General features: G+C 38.1%; 1 protein-coding gene across 30 annotated transcripts in view; it reads left to right on the top strand.

The window, feature by feature from the left end:
• arhgef33 (Rho guanine nucleotide exchange factor (GEF) 33) overlaps positions 1 to 19,082 on the top strand; it is a 102,791-nt gene that overhangs the window by 37,658 nt on the left and 46,051 nt on the right. For 26 of the 30 annotated variants that reach the window (XM_061789121.1, XM_061789124.1, XM_061789122.1 and 23 more), the window contains 3 exons: positions 3,502 to 3,711; positions 14,323 to 14,413; positions 18,503 to 18,662. The gene's annotated coding sequence lies outside the window, so the exon portion shown is untranslated. Of the gene's footprint in view, positions 1 to 3,501; positions 3,712 to 14,322; positions 14,431 to 16,865; positions 18,423 to 18,502; positions 18,663 to 19,082 lie in introns of those variants that run through there. The other 4 variants (XM_061789127.1, XM_061789128.1, XM_061789115.1 and 1 more) reach the window with 3 other exon arrangements.

Genomic DNA, 19,082 nt, shown 5'->3' with positions numbered 1-19,082 from the left:
TTTTTTTTTTTCAACCTAAAGAGCCTTTCGACCCGCAACACCTCGCAACCTCAACAATCAACATCGATGAATGAACGGGCGGAATCGACGAATTAACGTAATGTTGGCGTACGATGTGTAATTACACTCGACTGGACCATGAATTGGAATAACGGACACACAATTAAACAGTACTGGTGCCGCCTCCTCTCACATTCCCAAAGTAGCCGCGTTAGCTTCGTTTAGCAACTCTAAATTGTCCATAGGTGTGATTGACTTTATGCGCCCGCTTCTCTCGTCTAAAGTCAGACGTTTGCACTCGTCTGCAGCGTTCATTTCCCCAAAAGATCAACTATTGATGTTACACTTTCCTAAACAGAAGAGATAAGCTGATGAAATATTTTGTTTTTTATCCTACCATGTTCCGTAATTAGTTTATTTGAGAATGTTTCATTTTTTTGGTAGAATTTACTGCTGGCAGTTTGCATTACCCTCCCCCATATTTCATTTTAAATGCCATTAAAAGTAATCCTGTTGACACAAAAGAGAAGCACGTCGATGTTTTGAATTTTCATTTACTGTCCTCAAAGCGAAATGAACCATCGCCTTAAAATCAAGGTACGGTACGTACTGAACTGCGGTTTTAGTTCTACTCCTAATAGAAAAGTGTATATAAAATAAAAAGTGTTGTTCCTCTTCTATCAACGCGCAACAAGATCGCAGACAAAAACGTCTCTACTGCAATCCAGCTCTTGCACCGGTGATGAATACTCCAAGGCGTGTAAGACAATTTGATTAAAGACCTCGTAAGAAGTGTCAAGAGATAAAATACAGGCGTCCATTTATAACCCGGAATCCGTCGACTTGGGCGATGCCGTTAATCATGCTGCTCTTTAATAAGTCGAGCAAGTGCAGTTGTCAGTCCTGCATTCCTTTTGTCACTTTCTATGCGCAAACTTCATGTTGCTATTGAGCTAAATTGACAGAGCTCAAAAAAAGGGCTTTCAAGCCAAGTCGCCGGGCACTTGACTTGATGAATTGCCGGGGTGAATAAATCACGTCGGGGACACGGGGCAAGACGCCGGGTCGTGATGGACGACTCGGTGCTTTGTCTTCTTGCGAGATGAAGCGCGTGTACGCCTCCGGCGCATTTGTCCGAAAAACCGCGATGGGTGTTAAAAGCTTGTCGGTAACAGTGTCCGACCTTCCTCCCGCCCGCTATATTTCGTTGACTGAACCAAGGGTGTAAACTAGAATGACATCTTTTTATATCACTAGTCAGTCGTCAGTTAGATTACGCTACCATTGACTCTGAATTGTAGTAATGAGAAACTTGGTCTTTAAATTGGAGAGTGATTTTTAAATTGGATTGGCAAATTGGTGCGGTAGTCAAGTCCAGCTTTTTTCACCAACTGAAGCAGCAATTTGAAACAAATTAATCCACGCCTTCGTCACATCTCAGATGAATTATTTTAACGCACTTTACTTTGGAGTCAGCCAGTCCCCCCCCCCCTCCTCAAACGTCTCCAGTTGGTCACCTCAAACTGGAACACGTAAGAGGGAGCATAAAACTCTTGTTCTGGCTTCCCTCTACTGGCTGCCTGTACACTTTAGAGTTCATTATAAGATTCTGCTATTTTTTTTCAAATCTCTCTAAGCGGAAGCCCAGTTTGGGGGGGGGGGAAGGTTTTTTTCTGTCGTTGGTCCCAAACTGCGAAATGACCTTCTGGTGCACATTAGACCCGCCCCTTTGCTCTTCAGCCTTAAAACACATTTTTATTCCTTGGTGTTCAACACAGAAGGAGACTTGAGCCCTTATTTTAGCGTCTTATTTAGTTTGATTATTTTTAACTTTGTTGTTTTTAAATTAGGTATGTTAGGTCGATTTTTGATTTGGGGGGAAAGAAATAAAAAAAAAAAACCTTTCAATTAAGTGGCACCCATCTGGCTAAAACATTTTTTCCCCAACCTTTATTAATTTAAATCTGCAACATATTTTAAATTAGAATGAGAGCAAAACTGTCACACAAACAAAAAGTGGATGCACGGTTTCTCTAATTGTTCTGCATGTCACCATTTGTTGCTGGCATAAGTAGATTAACAAAATTTGTCGCAAAACCAAAAACACAAAATTTGAACCAATTAAGTGAAATTGGGTAATTTCCTCTTAGCGTGCCGCGGCACAGTGCTCAGGAATCACTTGCCTAGCATAGTTTATTTTTAATAAACTAATATGATATGACTATGAGATGACTAATATGATTGAAAAATTCATTCATTCATCTTTGATGGTTTGTCATTTGCCAGTGGGATTTTTTTTGTTGGGGGAATTTCATGTAGACGTCTGACTAAAGAATTGGAGATGAACCGCCGCTGTTGCGTGTTGTAACAGGAAGAACAATTTAATCGGTTCAACCCTCGGCAACGCCGTTTTGCCCGCAATGACACATGCTCATAAGATGAGCATTAGCCCCGCCCACATGCTCTCTCAAGAGACATGACCCTTTTCCCGCCAGAAAAAAAAAATAATGCAATTTCCTCCTTCAATTTGTTCCCAAACACACATTAGCGTTGACTGTTGAGCCCTTTTGAGCCCTGTTGCTAACCAAATCAGCTCCTACCAAGGCATGTAAATGGTCTCTCTATATAATGAGTTTCTGGTCAAGTAGTGTTACAATAGATCAGGGATGGGCAAGTTCAATGATGGTGGGGGCCACCATTTTTTTGTCAGCGCGACCAGAGGGCCACATGGGACCGCCATTTTTTTTAATTTCATTTGATTTTATTTTTTGGTATTTATGTTCCAGGGAGCTTTGCCACTTATTATTAATCATATTCCCCCCCCCCCCCCATCATTTTAAGTAAGTAAGTAAATAAATAAATAAACCCCAACAATTCTTGAATAATTGTGGATAAACCTCCACTAAGCAGTTTTTGTGGTTGGTTACCCCCCCCCCCCCCTCCCCAAAAAAAGAGAAAAAACCCCAAATAAAAAAATAAAAAAATGGAAAAAAAAAAACAAAAAAAAATCAGCAGATAGGTGAATCTGTGGGTGCCAAACTGCGAGTATGCGGGGGTCCACTGTACTTACGAAAGGATAGGGATATTCAGATATTGGATGAAATTCCAGCATGAGCCGAAAATAATCTATAACCTTTACAGGTGAACTTAATTGTACCTCGTCTCAACTTTTGACTGTCCAACTGTTTCATGCTTTTGAATATTCTCATTTTTCATTCTCAGGGCTATGAATGCATCGCAACTGGACTGTTGTGTTTGTCCGTCTTAGAAGATGTTTAAGTACGAAACAGTTGGACATTCAAAAGCTTAGACAATGACAAATTAAATTCCCCGGTAAAGGTTTAAGTGCACTTTAGCGTTATCCTGAAATTGCCAAACTTTTTTTTGTGAGTGAGTGTGTATTCCGACAAGTTGCCGAATTGTCAAATTGTGTCTTAAGCATCTCCAACATGTTCTTTTTTTTTTTTTTTTTTCCCCCTCTGGTTTCTTTTTGTACTGCAGGATTGCTGAGTCAGCCTCATGACTTCATCGACATCACGGGACGGTGCGAGCGAGGGCGTGACCGCAGGCCCGGGAAGCGCTCTGCAGCTGCCACTTGGCTTCTTTTTTGGCACCAGCTCACCCGGCCCCCCCCCCCCCCCCCACCCATGGGCGCTCTTTTCTCCCGTCATAAAAGGAAGGAACAAGCACTCCTGGACATTTTAAGGGGCAGTAAGTGTTTTTTAATTTAATTTTTTTTTTTTTAATTTAAATATTGCCACATTGCACCAAAAGGCTGTAAAACACCTGCAGGGAGGTTTGATGTTGTGGTTGCGCAGGTGTTGAGGTTTCAGTTGCGCTCTTTCCGGGCTCGGTGGCACAACGGCCCCGCACGCTGAGGTCATGGCGGATGGTGCAATGACCGACACGGCAGATGAGCTCAAGTGGACGTTTGATGCGCTTTTTAAAAATAACGTATGAGAGTGAACATCTGCCTCTTCAAGTGCACACAATACGAGCTTTTGAAAGGCCTTTTATCTTAACAGGAACATCGAAACACAGCTTAATGTGGAGGTCATCGTGACAATGAAATAATGCAAATATTATCTTGAAATATTTTGAACACTAGTAACCAACTAAATATTATTTGTTAGTTAGTCTGTGGATTGTGAATTTATTCCTTAAACTTTAAATTCTTTCACTGCCAGCGTTCCCACTTAACGTGGCTATTTGACTTCTAAAGCCGTCAATGGCAGTGAATGTTTAATAAAAAAAATTTGACAACCACTAATATGATTTTAAATACTTTTTTAAATTTTATCACATTTAACGTATGTATTATTTTATTAATATTTCATAATCAAGGATTATATATATTTTTAATTGTAAAAGTATGTAATTTAATTAGTTTATAATCATTTCTATAATTCACATACATAATTCTGTAATTTAGTTAAAATAAAACTTGTATACATATAGATATGTAAAAACGTGTAAAATGAAATGAAATGAATAAAACATACTGTCTTATATTCTTTTCCACATATACGTAATGTAACTACTGTTTATGGATTATTCAGTGCATGTTGTTTATTTAATAATTGAATTGCACAGTTAATAATAATAAACAAAAATTGATAATAATACAGAAAAACATTTTAGAACATTAAAATGTATATTGCATACATATGGAATGTAAAAAGCATTCAAAAGCAAATTTTATAAAATAAAAAAAAATAACTGGGATATTTCTGCTAATCTTTTCAAATGAAATATAATGTACACATAAAGCAAACAATGTGTAGACTGTATTCAATACAGCTTGCACTTTTGTAATATATTTTATATTGTAAATCTTTCCAGTCTGTATTATTGTTTGAGCGCGTACGATGGTTATGAATGCAATTAGGGAGAAATCTATTAAATGCCAAACCATTTCTTCCCCCTCACATTTAATTATTATGTTGACACGGTACAGCTGTTTCGCAACCAGTAGGGTACGGATGTCATAAAAAAGTGTGTACACGTGTGTGTGTATGCATGTGTGTGTGTGTGTGTGAGAAAGGTGCTGAGTTATATTTGTCTGCCTATAAAGCTCTGCGTGCTTCTCGTTTCGAGGCATTAGCAGAAGTGAGCGAGTGGCCGTGTAGGAAATGACTGTTCAAATCTCAAGCTAATTTCAAACTTATTGTATAAGGGTACTACTGCGTGCGTTTGTAACGTATAATTTAAAACAAAAAAGAAAAAAAATGAAAAGAAGACAAATGCAACCAGGTCAAATTGCTGACGCATGTAATGGTCACAAACATCATGCATGAACGTGAGGTCTTAAACGAGGTCGAGTACTTTTACAATCAAATTACTTCACGCAGTCACGTTGACGTAGTGGAGGTTGAACCGACGAGTCGCGTTTACGACTTGAAGCTTGGACTTGACTACTCGCTAATCGCTTGTTTAAAATATTGAGTTGATTGGACAAGATTTGGAAAGGGGACACAGCTGTCTGTGTAAGGTCCCAAAGTTGACAGTAAAGCACAAACCGAGCATAAAGCTGGCCTAAGATCCAAGTGCCAACCTTGTGGCATCGTATTCGAAAAGACTTGTGGCTGTAATTGCTGCCAGGAGTGCGTCAACAAAGTCGTGAACAAAAACTGTGAAAACCGACCGTATGGGCATACACGGGATTTCTTAATTTTTTTCTGTTCACAGGGGAGGGAAAGGTAAAAACAGATAAATGCATACATTGTCACCTATTCCAGGGCGCGGCCACGTTGGGCAATATCGCCCTCTGCTGTCGACTGAAATTAACATCACAATTGCCCTCGACAACGTCACGTGACTAAACCCGGAAATCAGGATATCGGGCTCCCCGCGTACGCCGCAATAAGTAGCAGAACTACGGTTTGGCCGATATTTTAGCAAGTTTGAGTTCAAACCTCTGCCTCCAGTTAAAAAAAAAAAAAAAAAGTCAAGCCAGTCCGCCACGATGATTGTTCATAAGCAACACGGGCGGGCTCTGACTTCAAAATAAAAGAACCAATAACACATTGGACATCAATGCCTTGTTAAGCTTTTATTTTGAAGTTTGCCTCCGCAACTTTCTTGACTGGATGCCGCCCAGGCCGCAGTTTATCTTGCCATCATATACTGTATACTACCAAAGTCATGTTCAATTGCTAATTTAATATGCAAAAAAATAAAAATAGCAAAATGTATTATGCTGTAATTGATTGTTTAATAGAATACGCTGTTAGCTCCTCGGCATTAGAAGCTAGCAGCTAGCTTCCCGAGTGCCCGGTCATCACAGGGAAATATTGTTTACGTGCAGTCGAAAAGATGTCACTTGCTTTGAAACAACTCATTTCGTGCAATTACTCAAAAAACAACAACAACAAAAAAAGCATTGTGCATTTTTTTTTTTGTAGTGGTTATTTGATGAATTTGGTCAGTGTCGTGTACTTATCTCATACTTGCTATGAAATGAAACCGTTGTCATACTTGCTCTCAAGCTCTGTTAAATCACCTCAAAACAACATGTGCGCCTTCCTTGCGCCCAGAGAAAACAAATCGGGTCCCCAAAACGAAAATAGGACTTTCAAAAGTGGATAACGTGCGAAACGTACAAGGTTGTTTATATTTTATTGTTGCCGGGTAGGGAAAGATGTGAAAGTAGAAAGGAAGTTGAAACTAGACGGGCGCAGCGGGTCAAGTTACTGTAACACGACGATGTGACGACAATGACTCACCGGCGAGATGATGCGGAGGATAAGAAAACGAAGAGCGCAGCAACATCATCGCGGCGCGACTCACTCACGTGTGCTCGCCACCTGCTTGCGCCATCATGAAACTCATCTTTCTCTTTTTCTTTCTCTTTCGTTCCCATCCAAATCATGCTTGCGTGAACCATTCTGTCTGAAACGTGTGTTTAGAGCTAATTGTGTGTCCCCAATAAATGACTCAACAGTCACCAGTCGGTAATGGCAAGTAAATGGCCAAGTTAAGGGCTTGCCAGTACACCAAAGTGGGAAAAGTTTGGAAACTTAGCACCCGAAACCAGTTCTGCTTCGCAATATGGCATTTGGTAGGCGTGTCTATCAAGAGTAGACCCTCCAAAAAGTCTTCGGCCATGTTGTCAAACCAACGGTTAGTCAGCCATTTTGCTTTGAAGCAGCCATTTTGGCAATTTCCAGGGAGTCCTTCAAAGAAGAACTCCTGGAAAATTCAGCCCCCGAAGCCCGTTTTATTTCGCAACATGGAATTTGGTAGACTGTTCTATAATGAGTAGACCTACAAAAAAGTCTCAAGACGCCATATTGTAAAACCGACAGGAAGTCTACTATTTTGCTTTGAAGCAGCCATTTTGGCAATTTCCAGGGAGACCTTCAAAGAAGAACTCCTGGAAAATTCAGCCCCCGAAGCCCGTTTTATTTCGCAACATGGAATTTGGTAGACTGTTCTATAATGAGTAGACCTACAAAAAAGTCTCAAGACGCCATATTGTAAAACCGACAGGAAGTCTACTATTTTGCTTTGAAGCAGCCATTTTGGCAATTTCCAGGGAGACCTTCAAAGAAGAACTCCTGGAAAATTCAGCCCCCGAAGCCCGTTTTATTTCGCAACATGGAATTTGGTAGACTGTTCTATAATGAGTAGACCTACAAAAAAGTCTCAAGACGCCATATTGTAAAACCGACAGGAAGTCTACTATTTTGCTTTGAAGCAGCCATTTTGGCAATTTCCAGGGAGACCTTCAAAGAAGAACTCCTGGAAAATTCAGCCCCCGAAGCCCGTTTTATTTCGCAACATGGAATTTGGTAGACTGTTCTATAATGAGTAGACCTACAAAAAAGTCTCAAGACGCCATATTGTAAAACCGACAGGAAGTCTACTATTTTGCTTTGAAGCAGCCATTTCAGGGTCATTTGGGCAAATTTCTGGGGGTCCTTCGAAGACCAACTTAAATAGTTTGAAACTTCAGCCCCTGAAACTAGTTCGACTCGTTCACATGAAATATGGCAGTCACGTCTATCGCGAGCAGACCCACCAAAAAAGCCACGCACAAAAATTACACAGCAAGTCTGCCTTATGCGCCTCAAGTGCCGTTTTGGGCTCAAGACAAACTTCTCCTGGAAATTTGGAAAATTCAGCCCCCGTAGCCGGTTTCACTTAGCGACATGGAATTTGGTAGACATGTCCATAATGAGTAGACCTACAAAAAAGTCTCAAGACACCATGTTGTAAAACCAACAGGTCATGTGCCATTTTGCTTAGAAAGAGTCATGTTAGGGACAATTTTAGTATTATTATTATTAATGTTTAGGGGTTGTTCAAAGAGAATCTTTAAGATTTAAAAAAAAAAAAAAAAAAAAAGTCAGCCAGTTGAACGAGGCAACATGAAATTTGGTCGCAGCATCTATGAGTCGAGCCACAAAAAAAGGCTGTGGTTGAAAAGACATCGGAAATTACAGATTCACTTTAATTGCAATCATTAGCATTTGATGGAGACACACTTTCCTGCACAGCGCGCACAAACACACACACAAATCATTGAGACAAACAGAAATGGCTTGATGACGTTTTATTTTATTATTGTTTTTTTTTTATGTCAGTGTGCTGGCACAAAATGGCCTACGAGATAAAACTTGGACTTCACTGCCCTCCTTTTCTTTGTTGTGTGTGCGCACATGTGTGCACTCTACACCACTGACTGACTGACTGGCGAAAAATATGTCCGGACATGTTTGAGGAGCAACACACTCTCGAATACACACACACTTACACACACATGTACTGTATTTCGTCACACGCGCACAAAGACACGTTGTCCAATGCGCATCCTCGCATTGTTCAGCCAAAATGTCCTCACAGAGAGAACATGTTATTGCGGTTAAGGCGCCAAGGGTTGCGCTGCTTAATAATAATGAGAATTATAATGATAATGATCACAATAAATACTACTACTACTACTACTAATACTTAGTCCCGTTACCACGTTCATAAAATAGTCCAGTAAAATAATTGTCATGAATCCTGTGAGTTTCTCAGGTTTCTTTAAATTTCTATATCAACATAAAACAAAATAATTTTACACTCTAAAGTAAAAAAAAAAAAAAAACTGTGCAAAACAAATATGTAAAAAAATCTCAGCCATTTTTTTGCCAATCAGAAGCCTGATTGAAACACGCTATGACATTAAATATGAATTGTTATTTCATTGGACAGCACACTTGAATTTAATACTATTTTACCCCCCAAAAAAACAAAATTATAAAAAGCTTTTCAAGTTTTTTTTTTGTTTTTTTTTGCCTTAGATTTTTTTTATTCAATTTATTTTATCCTTGAAAGTGTTTTCAAAAATGTTATCATTATTATTACTGTTATCATTATTATTATTATTATTATTATTATTAGTCATGAATTGTTTTTAGAAAGTCACTTTTCAGGGATCCAAAATGGCCAAAGTCGAACATTCCAAAATATGTCGGTTGCCGTGTGTCGTGTCTTGGCGTGGCGCGCGCGTCGTTCAACTCGTACACTCCGGCAATCGAAAGTGTTCCACAGCTGCACGAAGTTACAAGGAGGAAAACGTTAGACGTCAATAGTGACAAGTGGCTTGTTTTATGTGTTTGTACAGCTTCTTTGAGTTTCATGAAAAGCGCTATATAAAACTGCTGAATTATTATCATGATTATTATTATTATTTAGTGAACTGTACATAGGAAAGCAGCGCTCTCATAAGACCAAAGTAACATACGGTTGCTATTCATAGTTTGAGAGTTTCTTAGTTTCCTTTTTTGAGGTTTGAAAAGTGTCACAAGTATTTCCCCGACTGCCAAGTCCCCTTTTGCATTTGCCTTTCGACGCCTCTTGGACATTTTGAATTCTGGATTAAAAACAATAGCGACAGTGACAAATTGGGCTTGTATGTTGTTTCGTGTTGGCGATAGCGAGAGAGACGGCGGTTCTTGATCTTGAATTTGCTGTGTCATGTTTTTGAAGAGATCTAGTCGGATTGTTGTGCCCTTTAGACTTTGTTCTTTGGAAGAAAGAGGAGTAGTTGTGCAGCGCAAACGCACCGAATGCAGCGCGCAAGACATTGTGACCAACTGCTAACAGCTGTTGTCACAATTGCGTCAAACAAGCAACTGTTTACAGTGACTTGAAAAGGAAAATAAAGAAATAACCACAAGCTATGTCACCAAGATGAATACATAAAAATATGATTTTATTCCCCCCCCCCCCAAACTTAGTATGTTTGTTCTATATCGTGAAAAAAAAGACTTTCCCTTGAAAAATGTTTTACTCCTGTTTTTTAAAAATAAGTGTCTAAACTAGTATTTGTTCTGAAAAAAAAATATTCATTTGTTTTCTTGTAGTAACACAACTTTAAAAAAAAATAATAATAATAAATCCAAAGAAAATAAAGATTTGTTTTGTTGCCTCACTGCCGCCTCCTCAGGGCTAGCGTGGAATTGCAGGCCTCGACATGCTTCATAATTTAAATAATAATAATCACAAGCTGTATTGAGGGAGATAATGAAGAAGATACCGTGCTAGATAACTGCTCAAGACGTCAGTGCAAAAGTTTCATCAAGTTTCGCATCTAAAAAACTGGTTTGTTCTCTTTTTGGGCGCAAGTGGGAATGGCGCTAGGGTACTTTTGGCCAAAACTGGAATTCACCGAACTCTTATCGCCATCACGTCCACATCTGCTCTTTGAAATCGTCTCAGGGTGGAAAAAAAGGCCAGTCGGTCTCAAAGTTTTTAAACCAAGTAGCACCGTAACGACCAACATAAAAATACAGTCGTGAAAATACAGTCCCAAAAAAAGAGCGAATGTTGCCTTCAGGTTTTTGTGGGAATTTGAACTTTCAGCTCGTCAAAACTGCAAGGTCATTCTTGTAAATGTATGACTTCATTTTCTTGAAAAAACCTCAAAAAATCTAATATATATATATATATATATATATATATATATATATAGATATATAGATATATAGAGTGATTCTCATTTACTCTGACATGCACTGTCTGACATAGACAGGTGTGTGGCTTTCCTAATCAGGTCCAATCAGTATAATCAAACCCAGCTGGACTCCAATGGAGGTGTAGAACCATCTCACAGATGATCAGAAGAAATGGACAGCACCAGCGTTAAATATATGAGTGTCACAGCAAAGGGTCTGAATACTGTGTGATATTTCAGTTTTTCTTTTTCAATAAATCTGAAAAAAAATGTCAACAATTCCGTTTTTTTTCTGTCAATACGGGGTGCTGTGTGTACATTTAATGAGGGGGAAAAAAAATTACTTAAAGGATTTTAGCAAATGGCTGCAATATAACAGAGTGAAAAATGTAAGTGGCTCTGAATACTTTCCGTACCCAGTGTGTGTGTGTGTATATATATATAATTTTCTTTCTATTTTTTACATGAAAATATACAAATTCTCTCAATTAATTTTTCAAATGTTATGTTCTTGAAAAAAAATGGAAAAAGATATAATAAATTCTCCCCCAAAAATACCCCCCCAATTATTGTTTTATATATATATATATATATATATATATTTTTTTTTTGGTTGTTGCAAAAAACAAAACAATTCTTTCATCTCATTTATTATTTTTTTTTTTAAAGAGTAAAAGAAATCATTGGGGGTGCATCGTAATGGAGCATCTGCTCTTTGAAATGGTCTTTGATGTGTATAGAAGGGGGAAAAAAAACGAGAGCGAGATCTTCCAGGGGGAATGTGTCACGCCGGCCACGCCCGCGCGGCTGGCGACGTCTCTTCTTGTGGGAAGAAGCGAGAAAAACAGAGAGCAGATGAACCTCAGCGACCGCTAAGCCTCACACGCGGCGCGAGCGTTTCACCGCGCTCACAAAACGTTTCCAGTAAGACACACACTGAGGTTTCAGCTCATTTTGACAGCTTGTAAAAACAACTTCACGGGCAACTTGTAATGGAAATAAATCACCTTTTTTTTTTTTTTTTTTTTTCTTTACACGTGTTTGTTCAAACCCTATCAGTCACAGAAGCAGAAGGGGAGTCCAACTTTCACCCCATGAACAAATAATGAACTCAGGATGAGTGAAGTGAAGCATTAGTTGTGTATTTATGGACAACATTCGGGATGACTACAAGCGTACAATGGACTGTTTAGACGTCTGATGTCACTTGTGGTGTGGAAAGTACCTGAACATTTGTGATGGCTCATGCACAGTTTTATTTTGTTTGTTTGATTGTTTTGTTTTTTTGGCACCACATGCTCGAAATATGGACTTTGTTCAGCCGTGCGCCTGCAGCCAGGCGAAATGACTTCTTATCTCCTAAGAATAAGAACCGCTCAATGTGACGCATCGCTTTTCTACAGGTTCATGACAACAGACAAGTTGCACTGATAGTGTGGGTTTAACCAATGATTCATGATTGTACATAATTAATATACAATCGCAGATCTTCGTTTAGGTCTTTATGCCTTTATGCTCTTGAGATTGTGACTTTTTCAAAAAAAAAAAAAAAGAAAAAAAAAAAAGCAATCTAATTTTGTTTAAACTTCTCACTGTATTTGAACTTTTCCCCTTCAAAATTATAAAAAATAAAAACATTTTGACTTTATCCTCGCACAATTTCAACTTTTTTCTGAGTAATATACTTTTTAATTAATAACTATTGAAAACAATTATGACAAAAAATCTTGGAAAAAATATTTTTTTTTAATTCTTGAAAAATATTTTCAAATTTTTTTTATTTTCAATACTGATTCCAGACACCTTTTTAAAAATGGGCAAAAAATATAAATATAGAAAATATTTTCAGAACTATTGAATAGTTTTTAATTTTAAACTTAGAAACACTTTCTAAAAATAAATTTGGGAAAAGAAAATGAAAAAAAGACATTCTAAAACAATTTTTCAAAATTATAAATGTAACTTTTTATGCAGCATATTTCCTCAAAAATATTTCCCTCAAAACATTCCTGGGAAAAAGTCATTTTTAAAGAGTTTTTTAAAAAACATTTTTTTTCCTATTTTTAATTGAATTGAGTTTTAATTTATTTTCTCCAAAGAAATATTTTTTTTATCTTGAAAAATTTAAGAAACATTTCGAAAAATAATTTAGGGGAGAAACTCATTGAAGAAATAACTCTTTCCAACTCACATTTTTTTCCAGGAAACATTTTTGCAATAAGACATTTTTTTCCCCCTCCAAAAATTTTTGTTCTCCAAATTTCCACTGTTCTTTGTCTTAATATCACAATACATAACAGTCATGCTAGTGTTAAAAAAAAAAAAAAAGGTATAAGATAAAGGTAATAAAGCTGAAATAAAATAACTACTTACCACTTGGCGGATTGTTGTGTCATGTCTCAACAAATTCTAGTTCCTGTTCTATGGTTATCATCATATATTTTCCCTTTGATACCCTTCTGTGAGTCTTGCCTCCAAATATACGGATAGCTGTTGTGTGACTGCTGTGGCTGCCATGGGCATGCATGCATCATCCACATACATTTGGAGACTAGCCCCAAAATCATTTATATACAGGCTAAAGAGTAATGGTCCTAAAATTGACCCCTGAGGGATTCCTGTTTTACATTTTAGAAAAGATGATTTCTTTATTATTATTAATGATGGTCCATTGTTCACGATCCATAAAGTATGATTTAAACTAAGACAGTTTTCTCAGAAAAATAAAATAAAAAAAATAAAATTTAAAAGATTGGAGAAAAGAATATCATGAATTACAGTCTACAGGGTGATTGAAAAGTAACTTCCTATTTTAAAATACTTATTTATTCATATGATGTAATATTTTCCTCCAATTTTTTTGTGTATGTTCCATGATTAAAGGAGCAAGTCTATTCTACCAAACCAACGACTTTGGAAGAAGTTGAAGGGCAAATACGAGAAGTAAACGTCTTCCATCCCACACGAGTTCCTTGTGAAATCAGCTCATGCGGTTCCCAGGCGGCTTGAGAAAGTGATGGCTAATGCCGGCGCCCATATCGAATTTTAAATAAAACTCAATGCAATACACTTTCTTCTCATGTTCATTTCTTGTAAGAATTATAGTTCTGAAATAAATTACAAGTACTTAAAAATAGGGAGTTACTTTTCAATCATCCTGTAATAAACGAGCCCCCACCGCACTTCCCTTGTCTATGTAAGATTAGGTTTGTTCTCATGAGAGATTTTCAGCCGTCTCGTGCGATGATGTTTTTGTTGACTTGTGTGCTCTTTTTTTTTTTTTTTTTTTTTTTTTTTTTTTTGCTCAATTTGTCAGTGTGCCTGTTTGAGCTTGTGGCAGGTAAAGTTGCTGACTCATCTTTTCTTGGTCTTCACAGCTGCAGTTGGGTTGAGCAAGGAGAAGGCTGACAGGTGAACGGGAGCCTGGAGGAGAGCCCCCCCCCCCCCCCCCCCCACCACCCTCTTATGGTGTGTGTCATTCATGGGTAATTATATGTTTGGAGTGCGTGCAATGACAATTGTTCACTGTTCATAATTGATTACCATCTGAAAATGTAGAAAGGGATACAGTATGTGGATTTGTGAGGGTCCATTGTTGGGTTTTGGACTAAAATTAGCAATAGGAGACAGTATTTGTTACTTGTTAAATACATTTACCAAGTAAGATTCATTTTATTCTGCTTATTTTTTTATTTTCATTACCGGCATTTTTTCCCCACGTGCTTCTCCTGGCACAGTTCCGAACTGATTCAAACATTACAACTTCGAATAGTTCACGTCATCCAGAACACAAATGGAACTATTCATCACATTCCTCCAATTCCCACATTTTTACAATCAAATTCCCAAATGGAGATATTTTACATCCAGTTTATTTTTTTTTTACCCCATCCTTCCACATTTCTTGGCCCATTCAAACCATTCCAACTGCAAGCCTCACATTCTACAGTTCAACAATTCATTTCATTCCGCAGCATTTCCATTCAGCGTCAGCATTCACGCGCAAATCCTACAGAAATTGCGTTCTCCGCTTCATATTCATGTGCTGAAAAATAGAAACTATATAGCGCTCAACGCGATTGGTGTCCTGGCTGGTCCAACAAGCAGTTATGATTAAAAAAGAAAAAAAAAAAAAAAAGAATTCCAGCTGTTGTAGCATTCCCCCATCAATTTAGTAGTGTTCATTTAAACCCAGATAATTACCTCTTGTTGCGTTCAGGATAATTTGATGTATATGCAAAAAAAAAAAAAAAGCCACCGAGCTTTGGATTTACGGCATTCGACATCAGGATAAACCTCAACTTCCTTACTGCAACTTTGATGCGGTTTTCATTTCTGGGAATTGGACTGGAACTTCGTTTTTTTTTTTTTTTTTTTTTTTTTTTTTTTTTTTTTCTTTTCTCTCTGCTCAAAAGTGCATTCCCCCCCCCCTGTCTTTTTAAATGGCTCTCATCCAAATATATACACACAACAGCACACACTATATATATTATATATATATATATATATATATATATTATAAAAATTCATTTTTATTAAATTCTTTCTGGAACGTTTTCCTGTTTGTTTCATATTTTCCAATTAAAAGGCAACTAATGAAGCAGAACCACGTGATTTTTTTTGACCCAGCCAATCAGCAAAGAACCCAAAACGATTAAAAAGGAAATCATGAAAGTCATGTTGTCACGATGCATCAACATTATTTTAAATACAATGATTAAAAAATGTGAAGGGAAAAATATCTTTCATGCTACTATGTCTTTCATAGTATCTGAATAATGAGTGGACCACAAATTTCGGTCTAATCCACGCGCGCACACTAAGATTTAGATTGCAGATATTTGAATTGTAAAATGATGTGCGTGTAGTTTTGTGGACCATTATCATGACTTCAAATTCCTCTTTCGAGTCACGCTGACTCATTACATTCTTCATACAACTATATACAGTAATGAAATTAATTTTGTGATGTAATACTAGTAATTCTAATATTAAGAAAGAAAATAGCTCTGTGATGGATGCACGAGATTGTGCAAGTGTACCTAATGAAGTGGCCAAAGTTGGCGCGGGAATTTTGCTGACCTTCTTTTTTTGGGAGCTGGTTGTTTTCTTGTACTTTGCACGTTGAACTATTTTATGGTATATAAATAATTAAGTTCAAATAATGAAAAATTCAAAACGTTGAAAAGAACAAAAAGAAACAAAATAACCTACATTACAATAAGGTGAAAACAAATTTAAAAAAAAAAAAAAAAAAAAGCCCAGACACAATAAAAACAAACAAAATAAAATAACATTTAATACAATAAGATCAGATCAAATACCCAAAAAAATAAATAAATAAATAAATAAAGGAAGCAAAGATAAGAAGATAACGGCCAATTGGTAAAGTGTTTAGGACGTCTGCCTGACAGTCAAAAGGATCTCTGCTGTGGACTTTTTTTTTGTTTGTTTTTTTTTTTTTTTTTTAACCTTTATTTCTCCAAGTAAGGCAATTGAGAAGTTTTTTTGCTTACCATGTATATGGCCGAATTTTGGATACGGTCGAGTTATTTTTCAGCACATCTGTAGCTGTTTAGATGCGATTGTAACAGTAGTTAAAGAAGACAAAGCAACACAATGCAATCCATCAAATAGTGCAAAAAGGCGTAAAAATAAATAGGCTGAAAGATGCCTTCACGGGCTTTCAACTCCTCACTTTGATCAGGTGAGCAGAAAGAGGGTGCGTTGCCGCGGGTGACGCAGCGCTAAGGTTTGTGTGTAGGTTTTAATGTGTGCGCGCGTGCGAGTGTGCCGAGATCTTTTTTTTTTTTTTTTTTTTTCCTGTTTGATTGTGTAACCCGCGCTGCAGCTTGTGCAACTCGACCTGAGAGATGTGTGACAGAGATTATGAGCGATGTTTTGGTCGATTACGTTGGATGCTGTGTTTGTAAATGACTGTGTGTTGGTCAATAGGCTGGAAGATTATGTTGGATGTTATTTTGGTAAAATATAAATGTCTACGTATGAAAATAAACTTTTATTTAAAAAAACAAAAAAACAAAAAAACATAGTTTTGGCAAAGAAATTAAAAAAAAAATCGCAATGAAATGCAATAGATTTTCCTTTTAAAAAAATCTGTGAAAAATACTTTTTAAAAGAAAAATGCATTTTTTTTTCAGAAAATAAAATCTAAATAAAAATAAAAATCATGAATACTGTACATTCAAATAGTAGGCAGCTCACACACAAAACAAATGATTTGCTTGTTGGATTTCACACTCAAAGGATGGACAGGCAATCCAGAGAAACAACTAGTTGTATACAAATATCGTACATAACTGCGGGAACATGCTCTTAAAAAGTCAATTTTACATATGTGTCCCCATTAAAAGAGAGTCTGTGATGTTTGAGTGACTTAACCACTTGGGTATTTCTGTTGTATTTCTGGCACAAGTTAAGTGTAAATAGTTGGGCCTTGACCTCAATTCTTTATTTATTCTTCAGCGCGCAAAGGTGTCATAGCAAAAGCAATTCGGAGGCAGAGCTGCATGTCAGCGCGGCTCAGGCTGATGCAACTCTGAGCTGAAGACGTGCAAACACTGCAGGCGGTGGCGCGCAGCCTCGCTGGACACAACATTAGGGACACCTGCACCCACCAATTACAGGAGAAAATCCCTTTCATGGGTGTAATAACGCTCACTTTTTGGCATTGATTGAACAATGCAGGGTGTTTATTCTTGTGCTTGTAGAACTGCACTGCATCGTTTCTCACCTACCTGTATAATCCATCCAACCTTGGAGCCTATCGCAGCTCGCTTTAGGCAAGCGGGGTAAATGCGGGTCACATATAAAAAAAAAAAAAACAAACAAACAAAACAAAAACATTCAAATTCCCACCTATGGGCAATTTAGAGTCTCGGATATAGCTAACATGGATGTTTTTGAAACATGCATTTGGGGAACGCCAGAGAAAACCTGGATTCAAACCTGAACCTCCTGACTGCAAGGCAGATGTCCTAACCATTAGTGTGCCGTGCTGGCAAACTGAGAACTCCACCCATCAATTTTATATTGCGCTCATCCTCATTTGCGTTGCGGGTGAGATGAAATTCATCCCAGTTGACTTTGGGCCAGAGGTGGGTGGGCTACACTATGGACTTAAACGTGTATTCATTGTGCATGTGAGAGGAGCTACATTGGGGAGAGGCAGGACACACCTCAGACTGGTTTCTAGTCAATCACAGGGCACCTAACACGCATTCACACTTGTACCGGTCCGTTTTTAGAATGTGGGAGGAAGCCGGAAAATCCGGAGAAAACCCACGCAAGAACATGCAAAACGCAACACAGGAAGTCCGGAGCTGATATTCGAACGGCAGACTTTGAGCCAGACACACGAACCAACTGTCAGTCAACCTTGTAGCTAGCTGTATAGCCGCCAAACTAATAGGAACAGCTCTCAGTATGACGGACAAAATCAATTCTTCGCACGGAGGTATTTCCCTGCGTTCATGTGCTCCAGTAGCTAAAAATGGAACACTTTTATGAGCCTTGATCATTTTGTGTCTGATAAAGGAGTGGACGTGACTGGAAGGCCGGGCGTGGGCGGACATGTGACTCAGCAGGCAGCAGCAGGAACTAAAAGAAGGCGACGGCGGGAGGTACGGCCGCAGCATCCACTCGCAAACGGGCGGCCAAAGACGACAGAGGACTATCATGTGATCACCTGATTCCTGTAAGAGCTGTCGGAAGACAACACAATAGCTACAAGCAGACAAATAGTGCGGATTACGGCGTAATACTGTATGATCATTATTTGTGTTTGTGTGTGTGCGTGTGCATGCATGTGAGCGAGATTAGCGCGTACCCCGGCAGATGCATCTTTTCCTGTTAGTTGTGATAAAATAGGGCTAATGTGCAAAGCCAAAACAACAAGAAAGCATCTGGAATTTAGCGCAAGGCGTTTTCTCAAGTTAGAAGTGGGCTGAAATGTCCACGTTTGGTTCAGGCAGTGCCAGATAAAATATTACAATACCTGCAAGCTGTTGTTTTTCTTCGTCTAAATGTAAACAAGAGTCACGCGCCGTTGCCTTCGATGGTAACGACGACCTTCCCAACATGGTCGCCACGTAGGCACTTGGATGAGCCGGGCTGC

This window comes from Phyllopteryx taeniolatus, chromosome 11 (assembly GCF_024500385.1).
Source record: "Phyllopteryx taeniolatus isolate TA_2022b chromosome 11, UOR_Ptae_1.2, whole genome shotgun sequence".
In the NCBI taxonomy this organism is placed as follows: domain Eukaryota; kingdom Metazoa; phylum Chordata; class Actinopteri; order Syngnathiformes; family Syngnathidae; genus Phyllopteryx; species Phyllopteryx taeniolatus.
Note: the sequence above shows the minus strand (reverse complement) of the source record. Positions and strands in the feature narration are given on the sequence as shown.